Source organism: Callorhinus ursinus, unplaced genomic scaffold, assembly GCF_003265705.2.
Source record: "Callorhinus ursinus isolate GAN/ISIS: 27379988/994484 unplaced genomic scaffold, GSC_fseal_2.0 scaffold3, whole genome shotgun sequence".
Taxonomy (NCBI): Eukaryota; Metazoa; Chordata; class Mammalia; order Carnivora; family Otariidae; genus Callorhinus; species Callorhinus ursinus.
This window is the reverse complement of record NW_027397065.1, coordinates 6,325,987-6,343,109: the sequence shown is the minus strand read 5'-3', so window position 1 is coordinate 6,343,109 and position 17,123 is coordinate 6,325,987. Positions and strand designations below refer to the sequence as shown.

At 38.6% G+C, this 17,123-nt stretch overlaps 1 long non-coding RNA gene across 4 annotated transcripts in view; it reads left to right on the top strand.

The window, feature by feature from the left end:
* Nucleotides 1–631: 631 nt before the first annotated feature.
* The window catches only part of LOC141371341 (uncharacterized), a 62,425-nt gene continuing 45,933 nt past the window's right edge, over nucleotides 632–17,123 (top strand). For 3 of the 4 annotated variants that reach the window (XR_012376228.1, XR_012376227.1, XR_012376230.1), the window contains exons 1-3: nucleotides 632–893; nucleotides 5,707–5,977; nucleotides 15,050–15,196. This is a non-coding gene — a long non-coding RNA (uncharacterized lncRNA). Of the gene's footprint in view, nucleotides 894–5,703; nucleotides 5,978–15,049; nucleotides 15,197–17,123 lie in introns of all 4 variants that reach the window. The other variant, XR_012376229.1, reaches the window with a different exon arrangement.

Sequence of the window (17,123 nt, the reverse complement as noted above, 5' to 3'; positions counted from 1 at the left end):
GGGGCTTGGACTTGCAGATGAACTGTGCCAGACATATGCATGAGGCCCCTTGCAGTGTGGGAGGACAGGACAGGAAGCTGGGGATGGGGCTGAAAAGGTGCAGCTCTCCCTAAGCTGCCATATTCCAGCATGCATATTTAGCAGTTTAATGATTTTATTTCAAAACATAAGCAATAAATAAATCAATTCTCTGTTCATCATAGACAGCATGATCCAACGACCATTCATTCATTAAGACACCAAATATTTATTGAGCACCTTCTGTTCCCAGGGACTCTTGTTCTCAACACCAGAGATACAACAGTGAAAAAGCCGAAGTTTCTGGCTTTGTGAAAATTAATAAAAGGAAATCTCATTTAGAATGGACTTGGCAGACAGGCAGGGGGAACTCTCACCACCTACCACTCTTCCACAATTGCAGACCCAACAGGAAGAGAGGGGACCTTACTCGTGGATACTATTTCACTCTCCCGGAGGAGAGAGGAGGAAGGAGGATTTCTACCTCCCCTGGCAACCGCCCAGCCAATGAGAGACAGTTACAGCTCAGCCAATAAGAAGCCACTATACTTAGACTTCCCACTTTACTCCAATAGACATTTTGCTTATAACAGCCCTGCTAACGTCCCCTTTCCCCTATAAAAGAGAGTTCTGTTCCCGTCCTTTGTTCTCTTACCTTGCGGTTATGGTTTTCCTGTACTTTGTAGTTCTCTGCTAGTCTTGTATAAATCCATGTTTTGCTGGTAAAATAATTGTTAGTTTTATTTTTAAGGTTAACGGTAGTTGGTGATCAGAGGTGGGATACAGAGAAGACCCCCAACGGATTCTGGGCCTGGTGAGTAACCAGGTGCTGGTACTCACGCTCACTACTTTCTTGCTGGCCCTGGGGTTTGAGGGTAAGTTTTATCCTGGAATTTGAGCTCCACATTTTATGTCTGAGCTCTCCGGGCTTTATTCGATATCTGTTTTAAGACTTTTTTTTTTTTTTTTTTTAATGTCTGAGAGTACTCCTTTGGCCTTCAGTCTGATTACTTTTCAGAGCTGGACTGTTTCGACTGGAACTATGCTGGCCCTTCGTCTGAGTCCTTCTGGAACCAGGCAATTCCTGTAGGAACTGTACTGTTTTTGGAATTTTTCTCTTTGTTCTAGAGAAAAACCTCCAAAAAGTCAAAATGATTGGAGAGCACCCCTTCCTACTGGGACTCTGGCCTATTTTATGTTTAAAAAGTATGGCCCTTCCATATGCATACTGATAACTAAGTGGACTGATTTAACCAAAAGTAATTGAGAACCTCAGTGGTCATTATGGGGAAATTTTCCATATCTCCAAACTTGTTCATACAAAATTAAAAGGCTGCAGCTTCAAAACAAAAAACCTGAATGGGATGCCTATTTTAAATGGTACTTTGAAACTTCCAGATGTTTTTAGGATTCTAAGTTTGACTTTTTGCAAAATACTATTTCTAAATTAACTGAGGTAAACAACTGAAAGAAGTCACAATGGCTTCTGAGGCCTCCTATCCCTCTCCCCCATCTCATTTGCCTGCGAACCTGCGGCAGCCACCTTGTGCTCAGGCCCCACCTTTGGTGTCATCTTTTTCTATTCTCTCTGCATTTCCCCATCTCCTCTGTATGCCACCCACCCCAGCACCACCCCCCGCCCTTCCAGGCCCTCATTTCAATCCTTTTGTCAAGTTACCCCTTTCCTCTGAAACTCCCTTTGTGGCCTTCTCTCCTAAACCCATTACAACCTGCGCCTTTAAAGTTAAGTGTTCTGAGGATCTTGATAAAACCCAAGTTTCTTATGTTCCTTGGACTAAGGCCAAATTGCAAGCCATCATTAAAGAGTTTCCTAACGTGGCTGAGGGCCCCCATTACTTTGCTGAAGAATTTAACATAGTTGTTCAAACTTAACCTGGTTTCTCAAATGTATATCAATTAGTCTATGTGCTTATGGTGAGTACCAGGCTAAACACTGGATGAAGTTAGCCCAATGGGAACATTCTGAAAAGGATTTAGAGAAACAGAACCCTAACTTTTTTTTAAGATTATTTATCTGAGAGCCAGAGAGTGAGCATGGGTGCACGGGTGGGGAGAAGGGCAGAGGGACAGAATCTTTAAGCAGACTCTGACAGATGCAGAGCCCTAGGCAGAGCTCGACCTCAGGGCCGATGAGATCATGATCTGAGCTGAAACCAAGAATCGGATGCTTAACCAACTGAGCCACCCAGGCAGCCCTAGCCCCGTAATTTTGGCAGAGGCTAGAAACCTCGTTGGAAATCTCCACCAAGCATCAGAGTAGCTTTTCTTAAGTCTGTTGATTGGAACAAAATTCAGGCTTGCACACAAAAGCCTGATGAGTCTGCTCATAATTATTACAATTATTACAATCAACTCCAAATTGTCTTTAAAAAAATTTCTGGTCTTTCTTTAATGTTGAATCCACCTGGGTAGCTTTAAATTCTGTGTTTATTAATGGACTGAACCAGGAGTTTTCTCTTTTAATTAAAAGGACCAGGATGGAATAAAATAAAATAAAATAAAATAAAATAAAATAAAATAAAATAAAATAAAATAAAATAAAATAAAATAAAATATAAAAAGACCTGGATGGAATGTGCAACTGCCCATTGCAGACATGGTTAATAGGGAAAACCAGTTTGCTGGCATCCTAGATAAGTCATCCAAAAGAAAGACTGCTAAAGTTCTGTTCTCAACTCCAGCAAGTGAAGGCCCCTAAACAAAACCAAAACCCTTCTGGTTTGGGGTATTATAGCAAAGAAGGCATTAAAAAAAAAATCTTAAAAATTTAAGTACCTCAGGCACCATCAACCCTCTAGCCAATTTTTCCAATGTCCTAATTCCCAGTGACAGGGCTCTGAGGAACAACAGGGACTCTTCTCAATTCTCCCTCTTAAGCAGCTTGGCAAACCCACTCTCTAGACTAGGAATTAATCTCTCTGTATTGACACTGGAGTTCTAGTCTGGGTGCTTAGCCCCACTGCTATAAAGCAGCCCCTGCCTCAGTGCGAAAACACTTCGGATAGTTGGGGTCTCTAATATAAACCTCAACAGGTTCCTGTCTCTGAACCTATTCCCTTCTTGTCTAGGCCCTTTGAGAGCTACTCATGGCTTTTCTCCTTAATTACTCCACCACTGTTCATTTATTGGGCCAGGATTTCTTCCAAAAGGGGGAAGTAATTCTAGAATTTGACAACAGTAATCAAAATAGCCAGCCAGAGGAATTAAATGACCATTTGACATCTTCTATTCATTCTGTCTCTGATGGCACTAGATAGTGGAGTCTGGGGACACTGATTATTTGTTCCTGTTGACCAGCTACCATCCTCTTCATAGGCAAAATTCTCAATTGATAATGGCAGAATCCTCAGTGCACCTCCCATCAAGATTCAGATAGATCTCTCAACACTCTTCCCATAATTAATCAATGCCCTATAAGTAAAGAAGCCCTTCAGTTCATAATAGAAGATTAAAAGGCTCAGGGTCTCATCCCCTGCACTAGTCTCTGTAACACCCCATTTTACCTGTGAGAAAACAACGGCTGAGGATGGTTTGTCCAGGACCTCTGGCAATGAATAACTCTGTTATACTTTGGCACCCTGTTATTCCTAACCCACGTGTGCTACTAACATCCATTCCCACTGAAAGCAAATTTTTGACTAATTGATCTACATAGTATATTTTCTTAAAAGATTTTATTTATTTATTTGACAGAGAGATACACGGCTTGAGAGGGAACACAGGCAGGGGGAGAGGGAGAAACAGGCTTTCCACAGAGCAGGGAGCCCGATGTGGGGCTCGATCCCAGGACCCCAGGATCATGACCTGAGCCGAAGGTGGGTGCCTAACGACTGAGCCACCCAGGTGCCCCTACGTAGTATTATTTTTAGTGTTCCAGTTGATAAGGATAACCAATATCTTTTTGCTTTCACTCGGAAGAGTAGAAATACTGCACGGTAAGTAATGCCCACGGGTTTCACAGAGAGTACTTACTTTTTACAAACTTTAAAACCTGATTTGGGTGGTAGTTTTCTGCAGGTTCTACCTTGTTACATAGATGATTTAGAAGAGCAGCTTCTCTGCTCTTCTCAAACCTCTTCACAAGAAGACAGCATCCACCTGTTAAAACTTCTGGCTTTAAAGGAACATAAAGTCTCCAAAGAAAATTTGCAGTTTGCTCAAGCTCACGTTAAATACTTAGGGCATCTGATCTTGAAATAAGGGCTACATTTGGACCCACATGAAACCCCTCATGACTCTTTAAAACTGACAGATTGCCTTTTGAGTCCCTATGACAATTTAAAGGAAACTCCTCTCACCAATGCACATTTTTCATGGTTTGCTGATGGGTTCTTATTTAAAGGATGAAAATTGCAAATTTGGTTCTGGGTATGCTGTTGCAACTCCCTTTAAAGTCATTGAGGCAGCACCAGTTGCCAGAACCAGCTCCTTCAGCCCCACAGGCTGAGTTATACGCTCTTACTCAGGCTTGAGTAAAACTTTAGCCAAGGGAGAAACCACAAACACATACACTGATAGTTGGTATGCCTTTTGGGTAGCTCATGACTTTGGAATATTATGGAAACAACAAGGTATTCTTACCTCCAACGAGAATAATTTTAAAAATGGCTCTGATGTTCAAAATTTATGATGCTGTACTTTTGCCAGCCACTTTGGCTATTATTAAACTTTCTGGGCATTCCAGACTTGACTCCCTGGGGATCAAAGTAATCCACCTTGCTGATACTTCCACCAAAAATGCTTCTCACAAGAAGACCTATAGCCAAACCTCTGTCATGCTCCAAAGGGATATTCTCCCAAGTTACAAATTTTGGAAAAATTGACAAGGACACCCAATAATTGGCCCCAGAGAAGGAAAGACAACATGGAAATCTGATAATTATTGACTTGATTGAAAGAAAACACCAATTTGGACCAAATAGCAATCTGACCCTACCAGAAATCCTAAAATTCCTACTACTTAAAACTATACATACATTAAACTGTTGGTCTACTGACAAAATGATAGCATTCATGAACCAATATTGGTGAGAAAAAGTTAATTGGGCCTCAAAAATGGTGATATCACTTGTCCCACCTGTCAAAAGTATAATCCAGGGAAACCTGTTTGTACAAATGGATTTCATGCAGCTTCCCCATCTCATGGCTATAAATAAAACATAGTCATGATTTCTGTGTTTTCTCACTGCAGCAAAGCTTTCTCCTATAGACAGGCCAATATTTCTATTAGAAAAGATTACCCCTACCTAGGGAACCCTCTTGAACTTCATAGTGAGCAGGGAACCCCATATACCGGTCAGATGCTTCAAGTGTGTGCTGTTTGCCCAGTTTTTACAACACTTTCATTGTGCATCCCATCCTCAATTGTCCGGGCTTGTTGCACTCATTAACAGCACTATTAAGACTCAATTGGCAAAATTTGTAGAGACCTTCCAAATAGCTTGGGCTGAAAGCGTAACCTTTGGTCCTTCTAAATCTCAGATCTACCCCCTTGGGAACTGAGACTGTTACCCTTTGAGATAGTCACAGGATGTCCAATGTACCGAGCCCCTGCCTCTTCTGATCCACAGTTAATAAAAGGAGATATACCTCAATATTGTAAAAGCCTAATTGCTTCTATTAAAAATGATTTGATAAAGCAATCTTTTCCCATTGTCCCCTGAGGAGATGATGACCTTAAGCCATAAGGAGATTTCATCTATTGGAAAAGACCTCTCCAGAAAGACTCTTCAGCCTCTCTGGGAAGGCCTCATGAGGAACTGCTAACTAGTCTTTGTGCCACCAAACTCCAGGGAACAGACTCTTGGATTCACACGAGGCATCTAAAGATAGTATTGAACCCGACCTGCATGCCATCTGGTGACCTGAAAGTAAAGACTTCCTGGAATTGAAGCAGGTGACATCTGCTGAGATGGCTTTCCTGAGATGTTCAGACCAGGTCTGTGTATCTTTTTCTTGCTGTTGTTTCTTTTCTCTTTTCTGTGGAAAAACCATGTCTTTGTCTGCATTCCCCAGGCCCTTGTGAAAAGGGGAAACCTTTTGATTATGGCTTTTCAGAAACAGCCTCATTGTGATCCTGGGAGAAGGTAATTTTCACTTGTTTTTTTTCTGAAGGTTTAGAGGGTTCAGAATTCACAAAAATCTTCTTTCATCTGAACTATTAAGTGACTTTGTATTCTTCTCCACATTCATGGTCTCTGAATTTGCAGCCTTACAGGGTGTATGATCAGTAACACATTTGGTTCCAAACAGTTCTTTGAGGTAATACTGTTTTAAAACATCTTTGAGGTTTTGCTGTTTTGCAAAAAGTTCATCAGCTATTGCTTCATCTTTATATTTAAACTGTATCTTCCGAAAAGGACTCGGTTAATTCTTTCAGTGAGCTCCTGTCAGCATTCACTAGTCTGCTTTCATGGTTGCTTTAAGTGGAGACTTCAGGAGACATAATGACTCTAGGTTTGCCTTTATAAGGAGAACCTTTCTTCTCTAAGTTGGAATAAATGCCAATAAATATTTCAGTTGGCTACTTTCAGCCATAGAGCCCTGACTTAGAACCATCATACAACTTGGAATTGTTATGTTCCTTCTGTTTTGTATAATTATTTTAAGTTTTGTATTTTGTTGACTGTCGAACTTTTTTTTTTTTTTTAATGATGTACCCAGTAAAGTAATGCTGGCTCCGTGCTTTGAGATGATCTCCAACATTTACGATCTTGGGAAGATACGGGCTTCAGGTGGGGAGTACGTGAAAATTTCTCCCTCCTAATCTTCCTTGTTACTCACATGTAGCCTTCATTGGTTTCCAGCTGCTATGCACTCTCCCTCTGATGTAGGACATGATAACTACAAAAGGTCCTTCTTGTTACTGAGGGACAAACCACTAAATAAAAAGAAACCTGGCTGTTGATTAGTGATGCTTTCAAAGAAAGATCTTGATCAAAAGGGGGATATGTGAAAATTAATAAAAGGAAACCTTACTTAGAATGGAGTCAGGAGGCAGGCAGGGGGAGTTCTCATGCCCTTCCATGCTTCAACAGTTGGGAGACCCAACAGGAAGAGAGGGACCTTGTATGTGGATACTACTTTACTATCCCAGCAGGAGGAAAGAAGATCCCTGCCTCCCCTGGCAACAGCCCAGCCAATGAGAGACAGTTACAGATCAACCAATGAGAAGCCACTATACTTAGAACTCCCAGTTCACTTCAATAGACTTTTTGCTATAACAGCCCTGCCCCCCTTCTCCTTTCCCCTGTAAAAGAGTGTTTTCCTCTCTGGACTTTCCTATGGTTTTGCTGTAGTTTGCTTGTCCTGAATTGCAATTCTCTGCTATTCTTGAATAAACCCATCTTTTGCTGGCAAAATTACTGGCAGTTTTGTTTTCAATATGAACCTTCATGGGCTTATATTCTTCACTTGATCTTAGCCTTTGAAGAAGACAAAAAGCAAATAAGCAAAATAAATGTGTGTGTGTGGGTGTAAGAAAATTAAGGCATCCTCAAAGGATAGAGAGTGACAGAGGTATTCTTTTAAATAGGGCGTCCAAAGAACATCTTTCTGAAGAAATTACTTTTGAAAAAAGATATAAATGAAAGGAAGAAACAATAAAATATCTGGGGAAAGAGTTTTCCAAGCAAGGGATCAGCAAGTGCAAAGGCCCTGAGATGGACGACATGCTGTCATGTGCCAGCAATAGCAGGGAGGTCAGTCGGCTTGGAGTGCAATAAAGTCAATTAAAATGAAGTAGGGGAGGCAGCTGCAGTTCATATCACATAAGGTCATACAGGCTATACTCAGGACTTAGAATTTATTCTGGGTTTGATGGGAAGGCATTGGAAGATTGCAATCAGGGTTATTATGACATTAGCATTAAAAAGAATCACTCTGAAAAGACATCACTCTGGCTGCTTTTTGGAGAATTAGGGGTAGGGGGTGCAAGAGTGGAAGCAGGAAGACCGTTTCAGTGGCTCCCACAGTAAGTCAGGTGAAAAATGCAGGGGCTTTGATTTGTGCTGTCAACAGTGATGTCTCAGTGGCAGTGCATAAGTTTAAAAGGACACAATGAACCTCTTTCAATCCTGTCAGTACGGCTTTGCAGCTGCATGTGTGACCTCATTTGGAAATAATGTCAAAAGTCTAAATTTGACATCTTTGTGACTGTGAGTCCAGAGTCAAAAAGACCTTCTACTTACCCCCTTGATGACCCTGGAACTGCCAGTATTAGCCTCATGGAAGTGGTCATACCTCTGTCTACATACCAGGACAGTTTTGTGGATGTCAGTGGAGCCTGGACTCACTGCATTACAACACTCAGTGAGTCTACTCGCAGCACTTCTGTTTCCAGTGCAAAGGCCCTGTCAATCTTTCTTGGTGGTGACATGAATCTCTTTTCATAGACATGGGTACAAATTGCCTTCAAGAACTTTTCATGCCTTCCTGAGCCATTGCTTTTTCCTCTGCCCAGGCTTTCAGATCAAATAGGAAGCTGTGGTCACACTTTGTGGAGGAAGGGGAGGATTAAACTACCCCAGACCCATATTTTCCCATTACAAAGTCTGTCTTCTCTAAACAGCCAGCTTGAAGTAGCTTAGAGAGAAGCTGAAAGACTTTTCCCTCAGTCTTTTCAAAATCTCCCATAAAAGACAGTAAAACCTTAAAAAAAAAAAAGGAAAAGAGCAGTTTTAGATATACATTTCTATGCCTTTTCTAAAGGTTTTGTTATATTAATTTTTTGTATTTTTTTGAGTCACTCTCTGTGATATGGAATTTTTTCCCTTCCCACTTTCCTCCAAGGACATAATATTATTGCAGGCTTTCTACTAAAAGATAAAATTACTTCCACAAGTAGTGCGAAGTCACAGAGAGATCATATTCCAGATGGAATAGTTTCTGAACAAAGAGGATGCTTTTTAAAGATTCTACTAAATGTGACTTTCAAGGGCCAGTGTAGGCAGTCTAGACGCTAAAATTACCCAGCCCATCTATGGATGGGAGGGGCTGTGGCTCTCTGGGAAGACCTCCAACTGCACACAGGGCAGCCTGCTGACAGCTGGAAAGAGCTTACTCTGAGGGTCAAACTGCAGAAACGTTAGCTTCATCTCCTGTCCTATCACCTTGATTCTCAGTGGCTTTCATATATGAAATATTCTATGGAAAATAAAAAAGCGTTCTATTTATCTTGTAGTTTCAGTGTTTCAAAGTATTCTCACATTTATTGTAACAAAACATATGAAAGCATCTCGTAAATTGTAAAGCACTATGCAAATGGAAGTTGTTAGAATTGTTACTGCCTCATTTTTTCATAAAATCCTGGGAAAGGCAGGTGTTAATACAACCCCTATCATAGGAGGAGGAAATTGGGATGAGATCCGAAGGTGGTAGATCCATGTCCTTTGAGTGGATGATTTGGGGATTACAGAGAGCCAGTTAAACATTCTTTGTATCAGCTGTCTTCTAACCATAAGCCAGGTTTGAGAATAGGTCTAATTATGAATAGAAGGATGAGGGAAGTGACACGATCCAATTTGTATTTGCATGGACACAGAGAATACGTTGTAGAAAAAGAAAGCTGGTGGTAGGTCATAGGTGGTTGCAGTAGAGCAAGAGAGAAATTAGTGGGCCTGGGTTAGGCTGGTCTTCATTGGGTTTTGGAGAAATGGCAATGTTGGAGAGAGATTTTGAAGCTAGAATTCATACTTCTTGTGATGAATGTGGGGGGAAGGCGGGGGGGAGACTAAAAGAAGTCTGGCGAGGATCATGATGTCATGTCCTAAGATGCAGAACAGAGGAGGCACGGGTTTAGGGAAAGAAGATAAGTTTTGGACATGTTGGGTTTTAGGTGGCAGAAGGACATGTAAGAGGAGGCCAGTGAACAGTGGACATGGATGTATGAGTCTGGTATACAGGGCAAACAGGTCTTAGCTAGAAGTATAAATTTGGGTATTAGCATATTGATAGTAAATGGAGATCATATTATTAAATTGTGTGAAATGGGAGGATGCTATCTTGTGAACCAGTTTTAGTAATGCACTAAATGTTTTTGTATGTTTATATGTTCATTCTTCTAAAGAGTGAGTGCATGGCTTTTTTTCACATTCATAAAGGCATCAGTGACAAGCAAACAAAGTTGCAAAGAGGACCTGGGACCAAACACTGCAACACACATTTTGAAAAAATAGTGTGAAACTATTCAATAAAAGGATGAGGACTACGCTGAAAATCTGCTTTGTTTTCCTTGATAACACAAAGCTTTGAGAAGATGCTTTTCCTATGAATCCTGTTATGGCAGAATTGTAAAGTCTTTCCTCTCTCCCCACACATATTACCATCATAGTTCATGAAATACTTTGGTGTCCTTACTCTTTTATATGTCCATGTCCTTCTACTCTGTTGTAAGCCTCTTGGGAGCAGGGACTGTATCATATTCATCTTTATATCCCCAGTCACTAGCAAATAATTGGGACTTAATAAATGCATTGACTGAATGAATGATTTTTTATTATCTACTCAAATATATCTATTAGCCTCATTTTGAATTTCCATTTATACAATGAGAATTGGAATTTTTCTGTTGTCTTATAGAGATGACTGTTTTCCCCACAATGCATTTGGAATATTATTACTAAGACAGTGGAAAAGAAAATGTCACAATTCATTTGAAATGCAAAGAGCAAATAAACAGCAGTTAAAGAACAGACATTAAGTGTTGCATATATGTCAAGTAATAACAAGAACGCTTTTCCCAGAATTTGAAACATTGATGAGTGAGATTGTTGTGGCATTGGAATTTTTTTAGGCTAAAAAGGAGCCTGATGCAAATTAATATTCTATGCATTTGAAGAAAGGAGAGTGCAGTGAATTGGTAGAATCAGTTCTACTGACAGAAGACACCATAACTTCAAAGCTTGCTATTTGACACCTTTATAAGAAAGCTTGGAAAGCACATGGCTGGGAGAGACAACAAGGACAGTTTTCTTTGGTTGCAATGGTTACACTTTTCATTGCTTCCTGCCTCCTTGGGGATCACAGTGGACCCTCTCAGGAAGGACTTACTACTATGCTAAAACAACACGTAATTCGACAAAGAACAACACACATACATGCCATTGGGTAAATTCATTGAATTGAACATTTATTTATTTGTCCAACTCAGTCTTCAGTCATAATGAAAGGGACAGTGAATGATTTTCAAAGTGATTCTGATATAATTAACAATGATGTGTGGAAGAATGAAACCTCATTTGTACTTTCTAAAAATTTTTAATATGGCAAGATGTATTTCACTTGATATATAACATTATAACAAAATTTGGATAATATGGTATCCCAAAATTCTTACAGAATTAAAAAAATATGGGATGATAGTCTTTAGCATGACTTTGTAAGATACAAGTTATATATCTCTGTAATACTTCAGAGACTACTAAAAGTATCAAGGAATGACAGTGGTTATTCACTTATTTATTATGTCATCATACATCTATTGGGTGCCATGCCCTGATACCACTCCTCTAGTGATAATAAACAAAGAGGTAATTTTAAAGACATAAAATGTTTTTTTTAATAGAAAAGCATGCAAATATTTATCTGCTTATTGGAATTCTGGGTGAACTTTTCTATCTGTAACATCTGCCAGGAAATCTTACAAGAATAAGTTTGCTTGTGGAATTTCTGACCCTTGTTCTTGAATGATATACTGTGATGTCAATAATTGCAGCTACCATGTGAACAGCTTTTCCCCCAGAGATTCTTAAGTCAGAATCTGGGAGTGAGGAGAAGGTTCTTTTTCTCCTGATCATCTAAGCACATCAGAATGAAGTTGCTGTGATGAATTTTCCATTCTTAAAATAAATGTGCTTGGAAAAGATCTACCTCAAGGGAATGGTTTTCTGCATATACTTTTACTTTCAGAGCAAAATGATTAGACTCCCTTCTCAATTCTCCCCACCCAAAAAGAAAATGAGATCATATTGAGTGCAATTTTTATTTTTTTTAAAGATTTTATTTATTTATTCATAAGAGACAGAGAGAGGCAGAGGGAGAAGCAGGCTCCCCGCTGAGCAGGGAGCCCGATGCGGGACTTGATCCCAGGACCCTGGGATCATGATCTGAGCCAAAGGCAGACGCTTAACCTTCTGAGCCACCCAGGGCGCCCTTGAGTGCAATTTTTAAAACTGAAATTTGACTGTATGGTTTTATTTGATTTCATTTATCTTTCCATATTTATATATCTAGCCCTGACCTCACCTAGATTCAAAGGCCACCTGCCTGCTTGATATCTCCACTAGAAGTTAATAGGCATCTCAAACTTAACATGTCCAAAACTTGGTGCTTGGTTCCTGCCCCTTCCAACAATTTCCTTTCCCATAGCCATTTCTCTTATAGCAAAATGTACCACTATCCATCCACCCAGCAACCCAGGCCAAAAACCTAGGAATCACCCCTCACTTCATAATCCCTTTACATGCTGTCAGTTCAGAAGTCTTATTGGTGTTGCTTCAAAACCTATTCTGAGTAGGTCCACTCGTCAGCACCTTCCACAGCTGCCACCTCAGTCCAGACCACCATCATCTCTTTAGGAGGCAAAGACCTCTTATAATTGACCTCTCTCCTTCCCTATTTGCTGCTTTATAGTCTACACTCAGTAAATAATCTTTTGAAAATCTAAATTGGAATGTACATTCACTAAGCCCTCTCATGGCTTCCCACTACCGCCTCCTTCCACAGTCTGCAAAGCTCTTTGTGATTTGGACCTTGCCCACCTCCCCAACCTTGGTTCATTCCACTCTTCTCTCTCATGATGAGGGCCCGCCTGTGAACACACCAAGCTCACTCCTCTTTAAGGCAGTTGAATCCCCTCTAGTGTTCCAGATCTTCACATTTGTCTGGGTTTTTTTTGAGGGGGTGCTCATTTGGGGGTCAGCTCAAATGTGCGCTCCTCAGATGTCTTCCATGACCACCTGATCTAAATCTTAACCTGAAAACTTTCTATTTATTACCCTGTTGGGTTTTTTTCATAGCTCATCACAATCTGATATTTTCTTTTTTAGTTTATTGTCCAACTTTCCCAAGTAAAAAACATCCTCTGTGAAAACAGGCATTTGATCTGCTATCTCAACCACATTATCCATAGCAGCTGCAACAGTTTTGGTCCATAGTTAACACTTGTTAATATTTGTTGAATGAATAAATAGATGAAGCCCCAGAAGTTTTAATAAGTATAAATTTAGCAATCAATAACACTAATAGTAACAGCAGGCTGAGCTTTTGTGCAATAATTATTAATGTGTCAAATGCAAAGGGCCTAATAATCCAGATGGTAGTATTTCAGTGGTCAAAATACATTGTACTAGCTCTGAGAACTAGATCCCTGAAGAATCATAGTACACAAAATCAAATTTTTTGAGGTTGTAGGTTGAGATAAACTCTTAAAAAAAAAAAAAAAACAGCAAACCTGGAGATGGGCTAAAAGAGGCTGACAAAGGAGCAAATATATAGAGTGAATGGAGTGAGAGCTCTTCGAAGTTCTGATGGTGAAGGATACCTTGGGAAGTGGAAATTCAAGTGAGAAGAGCAGCCCTTAAGAGACTTTACCTTGGTTGACCTGAATGAGTTGAGATCACAGTAAAGGTTTAGGGGTAAGATCAAGAATTAACTTGTATGATAATGTCTTGTAAATACAGCAAGCATTAGGAAGAGTTTTCTTTTTTAAAGGATCTCACTTTTTATCATGATGAGTAACTCACAGAAGCAAGAAAGAGAACAGTTGGGGGGTGGGGAGAGTATGAGAAACAAAGTCTCCAAAAGCAGTACACAAAGTGTATAAATTTGCAAAAGAAAAGGTGAGATCCTGACAAGGCCCAAAAAGATATAAAAACAGATGGTGACCTGGACTCATAAGAGTTGATACCAAATTTAGAGTTAAAGACACACTCAGGCAATCCTAATTATCCGTGGCAACGTGGCAAGTGTTAACCCTGGGGTGCTTCTCCTCATCACCCGGCAGTCAGAATTCAATGTGTGAATTTGGAATAAAAACTCATTTCGCTCTCACACAACATAATTATGAGGTAAATTTTCTGGAAAAACAATGCATGTAATAGATTCTAAAGTCAAGTGGAAGTGATTTTTAAATTATTTGCTATTTTGGGTTATTCAGAATAACCAAACATTGATTTTATAGCTGTATCATCACATATTTGAAATGAATGAAAGAATAAATGAATTTATATACAGTGAAACATTAGATTGGGGTGGTAGTTGGCTGCAAATAGAAAAGTAGGGCAGTTCAATATGTAAGCTCTCATTTCTAGCATACCTTTATGTTTTAAAATTTATAAATGTTATCTATATAACATATACTTATATATAAAATCAAATGGATTTCAGGCTAGAATGTACCTGACAGATTATCTAGTCCTATCCTTCATCATTATAGGCAGAAATAGTCAGTTTTACCATTAAACGTGTACTCAAACATATGATCAAAATTATTGTGTAAAGTATGACTAAGGACTTTTAAACCAGAGAGGATGTTGGTTTCACTCAAGGCCACACTATTGGTTTAGGGTGGAACTGGCATGGCTCTTGACTCCTAGGGTAATAGTCTCCTAAGAAGAGTACATTGCCATATCCGTCATTGGGTAACTCAAACCAATTTAGTTAAAACTATTTAAATAGATTATTTCTCTATCAGGTGATTATCTTTATTATTTGAATTACCTTTTCACAGTCTCCTAAAAGCACCTATTAGGAAAGAAAACAAGAAGTTTGGGTCATTTTTCCCAACGTTCTACTTACAGAAATTTAATAAAAATCCTAATATTTGAGGGGAGTAGGCTTCAATTCCAAACCTATCTTTATTCTTTGGCCCACATAACTATGGAGAATTTGTATACTTAACAAAATTATACTGTAAATTCAGCATCCTTAAGTATGTTTAAAATATGCTGTAAGAATTTGTCACTTGTTCATATTTTTTTTGACCAAAAGTGTATGTCTTTATTTGTTTTAGGAACTCTGGAACACACAAGCGACTGTTGACACCTGATTTCTCTTTGGCAGATAACCAGATAGAATCAGCATTAACAACGTGCAGAATATGCCAAATGTGGGGGAAATGACAAAGTGCCAGATGATTTAATATCGAATAAAGATAAAGGTTAACAGAAACAATCTTTTCCTCTTAGTTTGCAAAATAAGTTAAAAATGCTTTTTGCCTTTGCAAAATACTTTACAAAGCATGGCTTTAAAATGAAAAGAGTGGTTTTTATATACGTTCTGTAAAAGCACTATTATACACCTGATAGTCAAAGCAGTTATGCTCAGAATATGTTTAATAGTAAAAGGAGATATTTAAGCCCAACATTTGGGAAAAAAGTAAATAATGAGAATCAGATAACTTCTTCCACTAGCTTGAGCAATCATAATCAAACCTGGGAATGTTTTAGATATGGGCTCCTAACCAGTCTTCTTTGCTCTTGTCACCACAGGGGCCTGGTGGCAGAAGTGGGCAGATGAGCTTGAATGCAACATCATGCTGCTCAGCAAAGCAGACTAGCTATGGCCTCTCTCTACACCCATTTTATATTTTTCTCTTTAATGAGAATATCTTAATAACTGTCTTTTAATTTCAAACATAAGAAATAGCCAATGCAGATAACTTACAAAATGTAGAAAGGCACAAAGGAAAAATGAAAATTTTAAAAACAAAAATCATCACCAATCTGACTACTCAAATATAACCCTGTTAAGATCTGGGTATATCATGACCATTAAGTTATACCAGATATTTTGTTTTTACTTTTCTTATCCAGTTATGTTATAGCCAATTTCTCATTTCAGTATTCTTTGACACCATCCCTTAAATGGTTGCATGCTATTCCGTTATATGAATATACTATAACTTAGTTAACCAGTGTCCAATAATTAGAGATCTAGACTTTTATTTTTTGCTATTATTGATAATATGAGCACATTAGTATTCAAACTTTTTTCAAATAAGGATACCATGTAAAGGAAGAGTAAGGGAGTATCATCTATCCTATTTTTATGAATAAAACAGTCATTAGAATAAAGTGTGATAGAAGTTATGAAAAGTATCTTTTGACAGGTTAGCATAGCTTGATATAATATTGAATTAATCATTAAATTATATCTGGTTTACTAAAAAATGAGTATATATATTTTTAGACTCTGAGTTGTGGTTATACCATGTAAGCATAATATTAGAAAAATCAGTACATTTTTGCAAAGGTTTTTATTGTCAGGGATGGCTGTAAAATTTGTAGTTTTCATTAACAGTCTGTTAAATACAGAAACACTGTGGTTGGGCTTTGAATTAAAGTTAAATGGGCAAAAGTTACAAATCCATATGATCTAAACAGAAGAAACTAATAGGAACCATATCTTGAAGGCAATTCTTGTATCAAACCATATATTTTTAAATATGATGTTGCATTGTTTATTAAAAATGAAGCCTCTGGGAAATTTTGACTAGGAAAAGGAATAAAACTGCCCACCTACAACACCTGTAAATGGTGGCTTAACATAATGATGTGGTAGAGCTGCATTCAGATGTGTATTTAAGGAATAAGGATAAAACTCAAGTAAATACATTTTCTGAGATAGAGTGACACTGGTGAACTGATTTTAACCATGGAATAACTGAATTTGTTAACAAACAAGATTCTTTCTAATGAGTTTATTTTATGTAAAACTATGTCCTGAGCTTTTCTTATCCCCCCCCCAAAAACAAGGCTTCTCACTTTACTATCCAATTTTCATGGACATTAAGCTATATGAACTAAACACATGCACACACAAAAAGAGTTTCTGCAAATCTGTAAAACCTTTCTTTACTACCTTGATGAGTTCCACTGAGGTCAATTTATAAACTAAACATTACGAGTGGGGATATTCCCATATTAGAGTTAATGAAATAGGTTAATAATTTCATATTAGTTGCTATTGCTCTTCCGGGCAGGTATATTTCATAGCCAATGACACAAAATCAAGAAATGCATCCATACCAAGAACACATTTTGTTGTTATCTTTTAAGAAAGGAAATATTATTTCTTTTCCCTGG